The sequence below is a fragment of the Argiope bruennichi genome, chromosome 11 (genome assembly GCF_947563725.1).
Source record: "Argiope bruennichi chromosome 11, qqArgBrue1.1, whole genome shotgun sequence".
In the NCBI taxonomy this organism is placed as follows: domain Eukaryota; kingdom Metazoa; phylum Arthropoda; class Arachnida; order Araneae; family Araneidae; genus Argiope; species Argiope bruennichi.
The window spans coordinates 26,569,203-26,581,591 of record NC_079161.1 but is presented as its reverse complement, the minus strand read 5'-3'; the positions used below and the strand labels follow the sequence as shown (position 1 = coordinate 26,581,591).

Below are 12,389 nucleotides of genomic sequence, written 5' to 3'. Positions count from 1 at the left end.
GTATAAGTTGTATTCGTTCGTTCAAGTATTTCGATGGCTAAACTTAAAAATAAAATCTTAATTCTTATCATTTTTTTCAAGTATAATTGCCATCATTATTAAGAAGGCAAGTAATAATGAGCATCCTTTCTTTTCACTCTAGAATCTAAAACTACATGTCAAAAAAAAAAAAAAAAAAAAAAAATGGGCTGCCTTTTGAAATCTACAACGGCATTTAAATTCTCGGCTTTAGTAATGCAGTGAAAACTCCTCCACAGATTGACGAATCCTCTCTTCACTGTGATTGGTCACACTTCTCGCCAAAAGAGACGAAAGAGTTACGTCACCTTTGTGATGCTTTATTGCTTCTGAAATACGGAGAAGAAAAAATGACGTATTCTTTGACATATTCAACATTCACCATCAGTGCATGGTACATTCGACATCTGCCGGTGTAAGTGTAAAATAAGGGCTTTTAGCAAATGTTTTGGATACACACAAAGTGATTGTGTGAATGTCGACATTGTCGGTGAAAGTCGACATAATCCAGATTTCGGTCTTTCATGGTAAAATAGGCACCTATTAAATTCTGAGCCAAATTCAACAAGCGATTGACCATCTGTCAATCTGTACTTTCAGAAACATTTAAACTCGATAATTCAAAAACAGAATAATTTAAATATACTAAATTTCGCATGTGATTTTGTGACTACAAGTGTAGTTTTGTGTTAGATTTTTTTTTTCAATCGGTTTGGAAGAATGCTTAAAACTCAAATTCGATTTTCGAATGCTATTAACTGCATGTCAGGAATTAATAATAATAATAATAAACCCTTCGCCAAGGATCATCCGATAGATTCAGTAAAAATGCTTTCACGCAAAAAGTGAATATTTCGTTAACTATTGTACGAAAATGCCATGCAATTTGTTCTTTGGGGTAACACTTTTATTCGGGAGTACACGAGAAAGTTTCGGGAAGACAATTCACACTGGTTATTTATTTATTAACTAGCCGCCTTTCGCGACCAGCCGGTTCGCCAATCTTAATGTTCGTTTAAATTTTAACAATTAAATATTTTACGCAATTCCTACTTTAATAGATTCTTCATCAAAATATTTTCAAATTTTGATTGTCATATAATTCACTCATAATATTATAAAGTCCTTCAGTCATAACGTGATATGTATCGCTCTGATTTTCTGTTAGCACCCGTAGAATTTATGCTTTCAATTAAAGTGGAAAGAATTAATCTGCAATTAATATAATAATATTTTTTACTGAAACAAAGCATTTTTTTATAATATGATTACTGATAACAGAATCACTGAGCGTTTAAACCTTATGGGCAAAAGAATATCTTTCTAAATTTATGTAATATCTCAAGAATTTATCAACAAAATTTTCTCGGATTCATCATGAACAGATCGATTCATTAACAATGTTTAATTTTAAATGCATCAAATACTAAGAAAATAGAATGAATAGTTTAAAATAATCGATCGAAAACAGGTTTAAAAAACTACTTAAAAAACGATGTACTTAAAACTATAAGCAAAACAAAAAATATAAATATAAGCATATACAAAATATTAACCTACAATATAATACAAAATATAAACATATTAAAACTATAAGCATATACAAAAAATATATAACTAACATAAATACAATTTAATTACAAAAGCATGCAACTAACCTAAAAATAATTTAAATCATCCGTTGATAATGGTTGTCAACAATCAGAACACAATGCGTATGCGTGAATTTTTAACGCCAGTTACGGTAACGCAAATGCGTGAATTTTTCTACGCCAGTTGGGGTAACGCTATGCAGATTAGACATTTTTAATTTCCTTTATTCGGTGTTATTTTAATTCAAAAGTACTTCAGAATGAATCTGAAAGATCAATTCATTAACAATGTTTAATTTTAAATGCATCAAACACTAAGAAAATAAACAGAATCATTTGAAATAATCGGCCGAAAAATGTTAAGCATAGCCTCATTAGTGTGAGGGGAAAAAACTGAACCCTTACTCATTTGGCGGTAGAGAAAATGAAAAGAGTTTTTGGCGGGAAAGTTAGTTTTTAATTAATAATTAAAACTCTAATTAAAAATTAAAAAAAAAAAAAACGGACCCCAGGTGCACATTCCCGACCTCTAAGGTATACATGTACCAAATTTGGAAACTGTAGGTCAAATGTCCTGGCCTGTAGAGCGCCAACACACACACACACACACACACACACACATTGAGCTTTATATAAGTATAGATTTGCAGTTAGTAGACTAGCCCTGCCCTTCAGACTTCTTAAATTGTGTAGTTAAGGTTTAGTACTTTTCCTGCATTTTTGATAACTGTTAAATTAAAGTTAATCTCATATACGAAGTGTACGAAGGGAAAGTATTGTCTTCATCACAAAATTAATTTCGAGACGTCACCGAATCTCCAAATTTCAGACTTCACTGAGTCTGAAAAACAGTTTCTTTGGAATTATAACTGTCTATATGCGGAAAAACGCTTTGAGATTGACAGCTGAAATTTAGTAAATGGTTTTAACTAAATATATAGAATCTGTTAAGAGGAAGTTCAGCTGTACTACCTTCCAAGTACAAATGAACACGATAATTGAAAAACGCAAAGAGCTAGACAAATAAAATTTTGTTCACAGTTCTCAAGAGCACATTCGTACCCAATTTTAATCCAAATCCTTCAAGAGATTGACCATATGTTTGTCTATGCTTTTACATTCACGTAAATGCGATATTTAAAAAACGTAACAATTTAGGTGAATGAAATTTGATATGTGAGCTTCTGCATCAAATTTTAATTTCAACCTGTTGGGAAAAAAAAAAAAAAAAAAAAAGGCTTTCAAAAAACATATCGATTTGTGATGTATTTATCACATCCCGGCGATTAATCGCGAAATATGCTCTTTCACAATTATTGCTCGATAATGGCACGCGGTTAATAATTCATAAGCATCAGTTTTCTTTAATGTGTTACAACCGCCTTTGACGACCATTTGGTTCACCGTAATTAAAGCTCGCTAAAATTTTCAATATTTTATTCAATTTAGTCTCTAATTAGCTTTCTTAAGCAAAATATTTTGAAGCTGTAATCATATAGCGCATATCTTTATCGTAAGAATCTTTTAGAAGTCTTAAGCCATTCTATTCATTATACTATGCATCTCTCTCATTTCTTATTAGCTCCCGTAAAATTTTGAGTTTTAATATGAAACGGAATTAAATTTAAACTTCAATTAAAACAAAAGTGTCTTTGCTAAAACTATTATAATGATTGATTTTTCATTCATTAACTTTCAAAAAATATGAGCTCAGAAAACAGAATCGTTCAGTATTGAAAATATTACAAAATAAATGTTATAATTAATAATATATCTGAAAAGATTATTCTATAACAAATTCTACGCTTCTTCATAAGATACAATTTTTAGTTCCATTTTCAAAGGGATTTAAATAATAATTTATTTCACATAATAAATGTACTTCTGAAAAAATTAAGGTCTAAATTTTGTACAGCTTCTTGTTCCTAAGGAGTCATATTCAATTAAATATTCTTGACTTTTCAAATTTAAATAAATAAAAATTTTAAAAGAGCGCACGTTTCTATTTTCTGTGATCAAATTTGACCAAGTTATGTAAGTTTGAAAATCACTACTTTAGGATAACCAACAATTGTTTTACTATTAAATGTATATGTTTATTTTTAAAGATTTAGAAATTAGCTTTTGGTATTTTTTTCTTTGCATATAAAAACACAAAATGATGGAATTAATAATGAAAATATTTTAAAAATTCTTTTTCTTGCATTTATTTTTCCAGAAAATATCATGTTTCATATTTATTTTATTTCCTATGGACACGTGCTGAAAATTGCACTTTTCTATGGTTGGATTGCAGTAAGAGTTAAACTAATCTTATAATTTCAGCTTTTCTCAGCAAAATGGCAACACGTTGATAAAAGCTATTTTTTCCCCCTCCGCAAGCATAACGGGTTTATGCAAGCTAAATATTTATTTTTATTTCGTGTTCAATATATTGTCAGAAAATACGTTTAAAATATTTATTCTAGGAATCGAGAAAATAATACTGCAAAATAATCATCATCATCATTAAAAAGATAATTTTTTGAATTTTAAGATGATGCATAAATCATTTTTGAATTATAATATTTTCGCCGAAATTATCACAAAAAACGCTTAAATTCAGTTCAGTATTTAATTAATTTAAAAAAAAGATCGCACCGAGGAACACATTTCCATCTTCCAAACTAAATATGTGCCAAGTTAAATGGTCTGATCTGTACAGCGCCAACATGCACTCTCACACACATAAATGCAACCACACATTCATCTTTATCTGTACTTATAATAAAGCTCAATGTGTGTGTGTGTGTGTGTGTTGGCGCTCTACAGGTCAGGTCATTTGACATACAGCTACCAAATTTGGCACGTGTATACTTTGGAAGCCGGGAATGTGCACATGGGGGTTATTTTTTCGAATTTTTAATTAGAATTTTATTTATTTAAAAATTAAGCGAAATTTTGGCGTGTTTCTGCTATAACTTCCGAAAATAATACCGCACAAAAAAGATTTTTACATGACGTTAAGGATCAAAAATTTATCTTTTAAATGATACCAATGTTTTAACCTTAAAATTAAATGTCTATTTTTAATGAATTTTTGAATAAATATTTTAACTATATTTTTCAACAATTTTTTTCGTACAAAATAAAAATAAAATTTAAGCTGCACGAGCACGTTTCGCATTCATGGGGAAAAAATTAGCTTTTTTCAAAGTGTTGCCATCACATTGATTAAAGCTCCAACTAAAAATAAATTAAATCTTTTTGGAAATGAAATCTGCAAAAATATAATTTTCGGCACGTGTCTGTAGGAAATGAAACAAATATGAAATATTATTTTTTTAAGAAATAAATTCAAGAAAAATTATTTTATGATCTTTTACACTATCTGTATTATTAATCCAATAAATCGGTTTTATTTTAAGGCAAGTTTTGTTTAATATGAACAGGATATCCATTCAAATCAGGGCCACACAGCTAATTTGTAAACCTTTAGTAAGACACAGATCTGCTAAAATGGTCTAAATGGAAAATGATTATATTTTATGTAACTTGATTCAATAAATGCTCTAATAAATAACGAATTTTTGATTTTACATAAAGCTTCTGCTGTGGAAATCACGAATAACAAAATGTTCTTGAAACACTAATATTTTAAATAAAAAGAGTTAATTTTCAATCAACTAAATCAATCACTTAAACTGACTGATTTATGAAAATTTGAATATCACTATTCAATAAAAAAAAAGAATAATTTTAGATTTTCCATCGATCGTTTCAAAGAAAATACGCCAATCAGCGCGCAGGTTTCTCAAGATTAATTCGCCTAAGATTATGAAAATGTTGAGTTTTTCTAAATTTTTAACATTCAAAACTTCATAAATAAGTCTTAGTTGATCGTTGAAAATAGAAACATTCATTCATTTATTTAAAATTTGGTGTGTCCAGAATATTTCTCAGAATCTGATACCTTACTGCATTAAATTTAGATTTCATAATTTTTGAAATATATTTATAGGCCGGAACAAAATATTTTTATTGATTTCATTTCAATCCTTTTGAAAGCAAAATTAAAAACTGAATTTTATGCTGAATATGAGAAATTTTTGTTGAATTATTGTTTGAGATATTACATAAATTATGAAAAATATTTTGTAGTTCACATAAGACTTAAATACCGAGCGATTCTGTTTGCAATACTCATATTCAATAATAATAATAATAATAAAATAACAATAAAAATGATAAATAAAAAAAAGCTAAGTTTCATTAAAAAATATCTTTATACTAATTGGAATTTCAGCATTTCCACTTTAAATTAAAGTTGAAGTTTTATTGGAAATGACAACACATTAGGAAAATATATATAGTAAATTGAATGAAACGATCTAAACAACAGTATAAGTTTGGTATGACTATCAAAATTTGAAGATTAAAAATGTTTTGTTTGAGAAGCTATTAAGAGATCAGTTACTTAAAATATTTAATTGAAAATTGTAGCGAGTGGTAATACTGGCGAACCGGCTGGTCGCCAAAGGCGGCTAGTTATAAATAAAGATAATCACACATTGACTACTATGACCCGCTCTGAGGCCCAAGGTTAAATCTAAATGACAGGACCGCATACGAAATATTAATTTTTGGCATGAATTTAGCGCTTTTACTGAATCTATTGTGCCATCCTTGGCGAATGTTTTGGCGATTAATCTCTGGCATAGGGTTAATAGTATCCGTAAGTCGAATTTGTGTTTTAGACACGTTTTTCCCAATAGAATGAAACAAAAATTTGGCAAACAATACAAAACTCCACTTGTAGTCAACAAATTTCATATAAAATGTAATATATTTTAGTCATTGTATCTACATGTTTCTGAAAGTACAGATAGACAGATACCTTCTGGATATGGCTCAAATCAAATTTGTTAAGTGTTTAAACTATAGATGTTAAATCTGTGTACCGAATTTTATCTATCTAGCTGCCTTCATTTTGTTGTTACAGTGTTATCGTATATTCGGACAGCTGGACAAACAGGCTTCTTCTGAAAAGATTTTGCCCAAAATTAGATTGCTGTCTACAAATTTGTTGTAAAGACTATATACCAAATTTCATCCGTCTAGCTCAAAGCTTTTTGAGCTATCTTTGTGACAGACAGATGGACATTTTCTAAAAAATATGTTTTTCGAACTCAGGCTGATCTGAAAGTGGAGATTCGTAAAAATCTCAAATATTTTCTCTATACTTCATATAATAGATTGTAAAAATTCAAAACAAACCGATAACATCCCGAGATATCTCGTGATTGGCTTGGTTTAGTTATATTAACGTCCCGTTTTAAAGAAACACTAGGGCTATTTTGGGACGAACCTCGTTAATTTTGAACCGCGGTCAGATGACGAGGAAGACACCTGAGTTGGAACCTTCCCCTACACCACACCACACCACACCAGCTGGCGGACGTTTGGGCCGGACGGTTTTAACGTGCACCAGACCCTCGTGATTGGCAGTCAACGTCTTAAATTTTAGAGCACTAAAAAAAAAAAATTACTCTAATATCTATTTTTCTCCTTTGTATGGTGGGGTTGGGGATTGGGAAGAATACAGTGCCCCATTGGTTGGAGCTCGATCAAAACATTGCAAATTCTATAATCAATTCCATTAACATTCACCACCTATAATACTCAGTTTAATTATATTAACATCATATTTTAAAGCAACACTAGGACTATTTTGGGATGGAACTCGTAATTTTAAATAGTAGTCAGATGTCGAGGACTACACCTGAGCCCGCACTCCCCTCTCTAAACTTCCGCATCACACCAGCGGGAATGCATTCGACCCTGACGGATTTAACGTGCACCAGATCCACTTCCAAGATGGTTCTTCGGTGGAATGGAGAATCGAACCAGGAATCCTCCGGTTAAGAAGACGAGACTAACCCCCAGCCCCTCACACCATCTAAAATGCATACTTGTGGATCAGATATCTACTTGTTACTGGGGTGTAGATGTTCGTACTGTAGATTACTGGCTCAAATATCATATTGGCATCATATCAAGGCTCAAAATTGTAGGATTGTTTCAAAAAAGTTTTCTTATTGCTTCAAAGTGAAATTTAAGTATAGAGATCTTAGGTACGTAGTGGCACCCAGAAGGCTAGTTCATACTAAATTCGCTGTTATTTGTAAATGCATACATGCTGATTTTTAGTGAAATTTAAGACGGCGCTGTACTAATTAAAATATTATTTTTATCTGATCGAGGATCATTAATTCTGTTGGTTTAATTACATTAAAGTAACTTTTCAGAGCAATAGTAGGGCTATTTTGGGGCGAACCTCGTAATCTTGAACCACGGTCAGATAACGAGGACGGCATTTGAGCTGGAACTTCTTCTCCAAACTTCCACACCACAACAGAGGGAGGGGATTTGGCGCAGACGGATTTAACATATACCAGACCCGCTTACACGATGGTTCTTTAATAGAATCAGGTCTCGAACCTGGAACCCTCCGGTTCCGAAAACGGCACCTTACCACCATGCCACCGCAGCTCAGGAGCGAGCCATAGAAGTCTTGTTCTACAGCTTCTGTTTCGTAATAGAAGGGTCGCAGATTCGAGTCATACTTTCACCAAATGTATATATTGCACATAGGATACTGATAGTCACATTCAGCGTGGCATTTGACCTTATTCTTTGTGAAGAAGTGATGGCTCAAGTGTTGTCACTGTCATCTAAGGTTGGTTCAATATGATGAAATCCGTTTGAAAATAGTTCTCATCATTTCAAAAGGAAAATATACTAACTCATGTGACGTCCCCGTCATCTGACAGTGGTTCAAAATTACGAAATCCGTCCCGAAATAGTCTTAGAATTGCTTCAAAACAGGATATTAATATAATTAAACTAAACAATTTGGGACGCCTTTTTAACTGAACTAAATTAAGTTTTGTATTGTGTTTATATAATAAGAATTTCGAATCATGCTGTTATAGAACTGAATTCGAAATTCGAACCCGGTTCCAACAGACCTTTCAGAAAGGGTGTCTTTGTTTACATTTTCGCACTTGGCCGCTGTTGTGTCAGTGACTGCGACACCAGTGAATGCTCTGGAAAAGGGTCAGAAAGAGGGAGGCCTGTGGTCACACCAGTTAACTGTGACCGTATCTCGTGAGAAAACGTTCTTTTTCAGCTGACGGAGCGAATCGCAGCAGTTCACATTCGCAGACCTCAGCCGAAGCTGAGAGCTCTTCCCGGAAATTGACATCTGGTGAGTAGTTGCATGTTCTAGCTCATGTTAAAAAATATGCAATAGAAGTGTTTTGGAATTGTCTTAGTAGCATGGTTTTTGCTACGATTAAATAGTTATCTTTATATGTGTATATAATTTAGTATTAGGAAATTTAAGTTGTTTTTTGGGCAAATGGAAGTGGATTTTGCTTGAAGAAAGTATTCTTTTAATGAAAAGTTTTGAAGGCTAACTTGTGTCTATCCAAAATTTTCCTGATAAAAGCTATTAGTTTCGATTTGGAATTTGTTTAGAAGTTATATTTTGCCGATTACTGAAAATTAAACCCCTTTTTAGGTCATTTTCTTCTCAAATGCCTTTTGAGTATCGCGGATTATTTAAAGACTTTGTTCTATGTGGGTTCTCAGTATCGAATTTATTACTTTCAATTCTCAAACTAACTTTCCAAAGGGACTTGAATTAAAAATGACTCATTTGAAAATCTGAATAAATCTGTTGCGAGGCAATTGCAAGTTCTACCGTTTGTCTTGTCTGTGCTTGATTTAAATTGAATGAATTCGTGAATTGAACTGCGATTTCTTGCATACCAGTAAGCATGTTTTACACCTATCAAAATAAAGAGTTTGATGCCTATAATCGAGCTAACGGAGCATCTTGAGTGGAAGCAGTTAGTATCTGAAACAGATGAAATGTTTTTCTGTCGACTATTTTGTATGCGTTTCGTTTTTTGTTTAGCTTCATATGAAAAAATATAAACGTATATGAAGATGAAGTGTTCAAGAAGGAAATTCGAATATACGGGACCACATACTAAATTTCTTTTACCTATTTTGTATTTATTTCACTTATCCTGTTTAAAAACACACGTATCAGTATGCATCCAAATTAGTTTTTCGAAGTCGGGAAACGTAATAAGTGGAGATTTATCCAAATCCCGCAGTGGAAGTATTTTTTTTTGACGATTATACTAACATTTTATATATATTTATCTCTTAATCGAATTTAAATCCTAACTTCGTTTTTATCTTAATTTTGCCCATATTAATTTTATTTTAAGATGTTCTTATTTCCTGATCCAATTCCCACTTTTTATTTAATTTTATACGGACTCTAAAACTGCTGGTCTCGGCATTTTCTCACGCTCCGAGTGAAGGGATAAAAATTCTTAATGCTTACAACATTCTTTTAAGGATACCTAAAATTCCCTTTTTTAAATCGGCAAGTATCAAAGAAATCCCTATCAAAATCTCGTGTTAAAATCTCAGAAGGAAAATTTTTGTATTTCTTACACTTTTATCGTGATGTAAATAGATGTCGGTTTTATCATCGCTTCTGGTATACAAGGTGCTTCACAAAGTGAAATAAATCGAATTAAAAAATTTTCAAAAGCTTCTATTCATCCAACTGCTACAATATATTTATATATGTATATAAAAATTATTTTGTATTGAAGTCTTGTTGAAAAATCGAATGTTCTAATGCAATTTTATTTTCAAATGCTTGAAATTTATTAGAATTTATTAGAGTAACAGCTTTAACTGTGTTCAAGCGGTAGTAATTTTTAAAATGGCGTTTAGCATTTTTTTTGCTATTATAAATATATTAAAAGTAAACTAGTTATTCGTCAATTCTGTAATTATTCGTGTGGAAATAGTCGTGTAGTACAGTTTTGATGTTCGGGCGCGCGGGTGTAGGGCAAATGTCTTAAAGTGACAAATTTTACGCCTTTATACAATTTACTCGTATTCTTATAACGCAAGCATAACATTTTCCTAGTTTACCCATTTTTTCACCCTCTTCTAGCCCCCAAACGAGTGAATTGGAGCAATGCTTTTAATTGAAGAATACTAAGCATGTTAATTCGAAGCATAGAATTTATACTATTCTTTCACGTCTAAGTTTAAATGTGAATTGAAAAATGTATCTCTCTATTTTTAATGTAGTTAAAAAAATACAACGAAATTTATTAGTAGGTTCATTAATTTCTTAGTTAAATCATTTATTTTCCTCTTATTAAAATGTGTGAAGACGATGGTTGAATTCAAGGCTAAATTATTTGAACTTTCAAGAAGACACTTGTACAAAATTCTATTAATCTAGAATTTTCAGGTTTTTTCTCTTCAGTTTCTTGGTATACGTCTAAACATATAAAAGCATTTAATGCCATTCTTTTCCTTTTAAGCTTATTCACTTGAAAAATTAACATTCTGATTCGTAACGCATAAAAAATGATTGGTTATAATGTAATGATATACGGTTCTTATAACCAGCTAAACAATTTATAAAAAAAATCGCTCCGAGTAGTTCGGAAATGGATGCTGGAACGCACACGGGAGTTGTTTCGTATATCTGTTGCCAGCAAAATCTGGTATTCTTTTAAATACTCGCACGTTTTTTTTTTTTTTTTTTTGGCTTAGTAAGAAACGATTAAAACTTGTCATGGCATAAAATACTTAGTTTTCAAAGTGGCAAACCAGTGTAGTAGGAAATATTTTAACGATTTATAATTTCCTTGACCTAGTGTATAACTTCGCTTTTTGGTATGTTCGAGACTTTAAAAATTCTTTTTCTGAAATAACTGTACTTCTGTAGAATGCGACTCTACAATAACAGCTTTATAATCGGGTCATATTGCCTAAATTTTTTTCTATCAAAAATTTGGGTATTGCATATGACTTATATTCTACGATATAGAATATTCCATTGTGTGGTCAGGATAGCCTGGTTGGTAGGGCGTTGGATTCGCATCCCTTGGGTTTCGAGTTCGAACCCCTCGGACCGAAGACTCGCCGTATGTGTGGTAGCTGGAGCACGTATAAATCTGTCGTGGTCACAAAGTCCTTCATGTCGAGAGTAATACCACTGGGAGTACTGGTTCAGAGGTGATTATTCTCTGATTCAGGTCTAAATTACGAAGTCCACCCCCGTAAAAAGGATTGTGACGCGAGTAGCTAAATCGTACTCTTGACCTTAATTGGCGCTACTGAAAAAACATCCGGCTTAAATTGCTGATAGATAACTGTCAGCGGACTTTAAAGTGTCATAAGTTACAGCAACACAATAGAATACCATTGTATAAATTGTATTCTGTAACATATGTAATAGCCTCGAAAATATTTTAAATTCTCGAATTTCACTTTGTCTGAAAAATACTTATGTATTCTATAAAATGCTTTGTATACTGCCAGTTACGTATACAAAACTGCAACCTCTAAATTTTTGTATAAAAGCCCAAATAAGTTATTCAAGATTAAGATTTTTCAATTTAACTCAAACGCTAAATAAATGATTTAGTGCAGGTTTTAGCACAGATTTTTCAAACTGCGTCTGCTCAATATTGTGCCAACAATATAACGATTAGATTTGTTTAATCAAGAAATGTAACTAACCTAAAAACACCCGCAAAGCATACAGACTCAATGGATTTATTTTATCTTATTGATACTGATAAATGTTTAAAATTTCTGATTCGTTGGTTGAAAATTGATTCACAATTTGACTGAACGGTCGATGAAGATTAAAATATTCAACATCGCTTTCATAATCGGAAT

At 31.7% G+C, this 12,389-nt stretch overlaps 2 protein-coding genes across 2 annotated transcripts in view; one reads left to right on the top strand and one right to left on the bottom strand.

Annotated features, from left to right (window-relative positions):
* Positions 1-12,389, bottom strand: part of LOC129956464 (CUE domain-containing protein 1-like) — a 45,059-nt gene that overhangs the window by 27,167 nt on the left and 5,503 nt on the right. The gene's annotated exons all lie outside the window — the stretch shown is intronic.
* LOC129956463 (ATP-binding cassette sub-family G member 1-like) overlaps positions 8,759-12,389 on the top strand; it is a 35,259-nt gene continuing 31,628 nt past the window's right edge. Inside the window, exon 1 of the mRNA XM_056068353.1 lies at positions 8,759-8,859. The gene's annotated coding sequence lies outside the window, so the exon portion shown is untranslated. The remainder of the gene's footprint in view (positions 8,860-12,389) is intronic.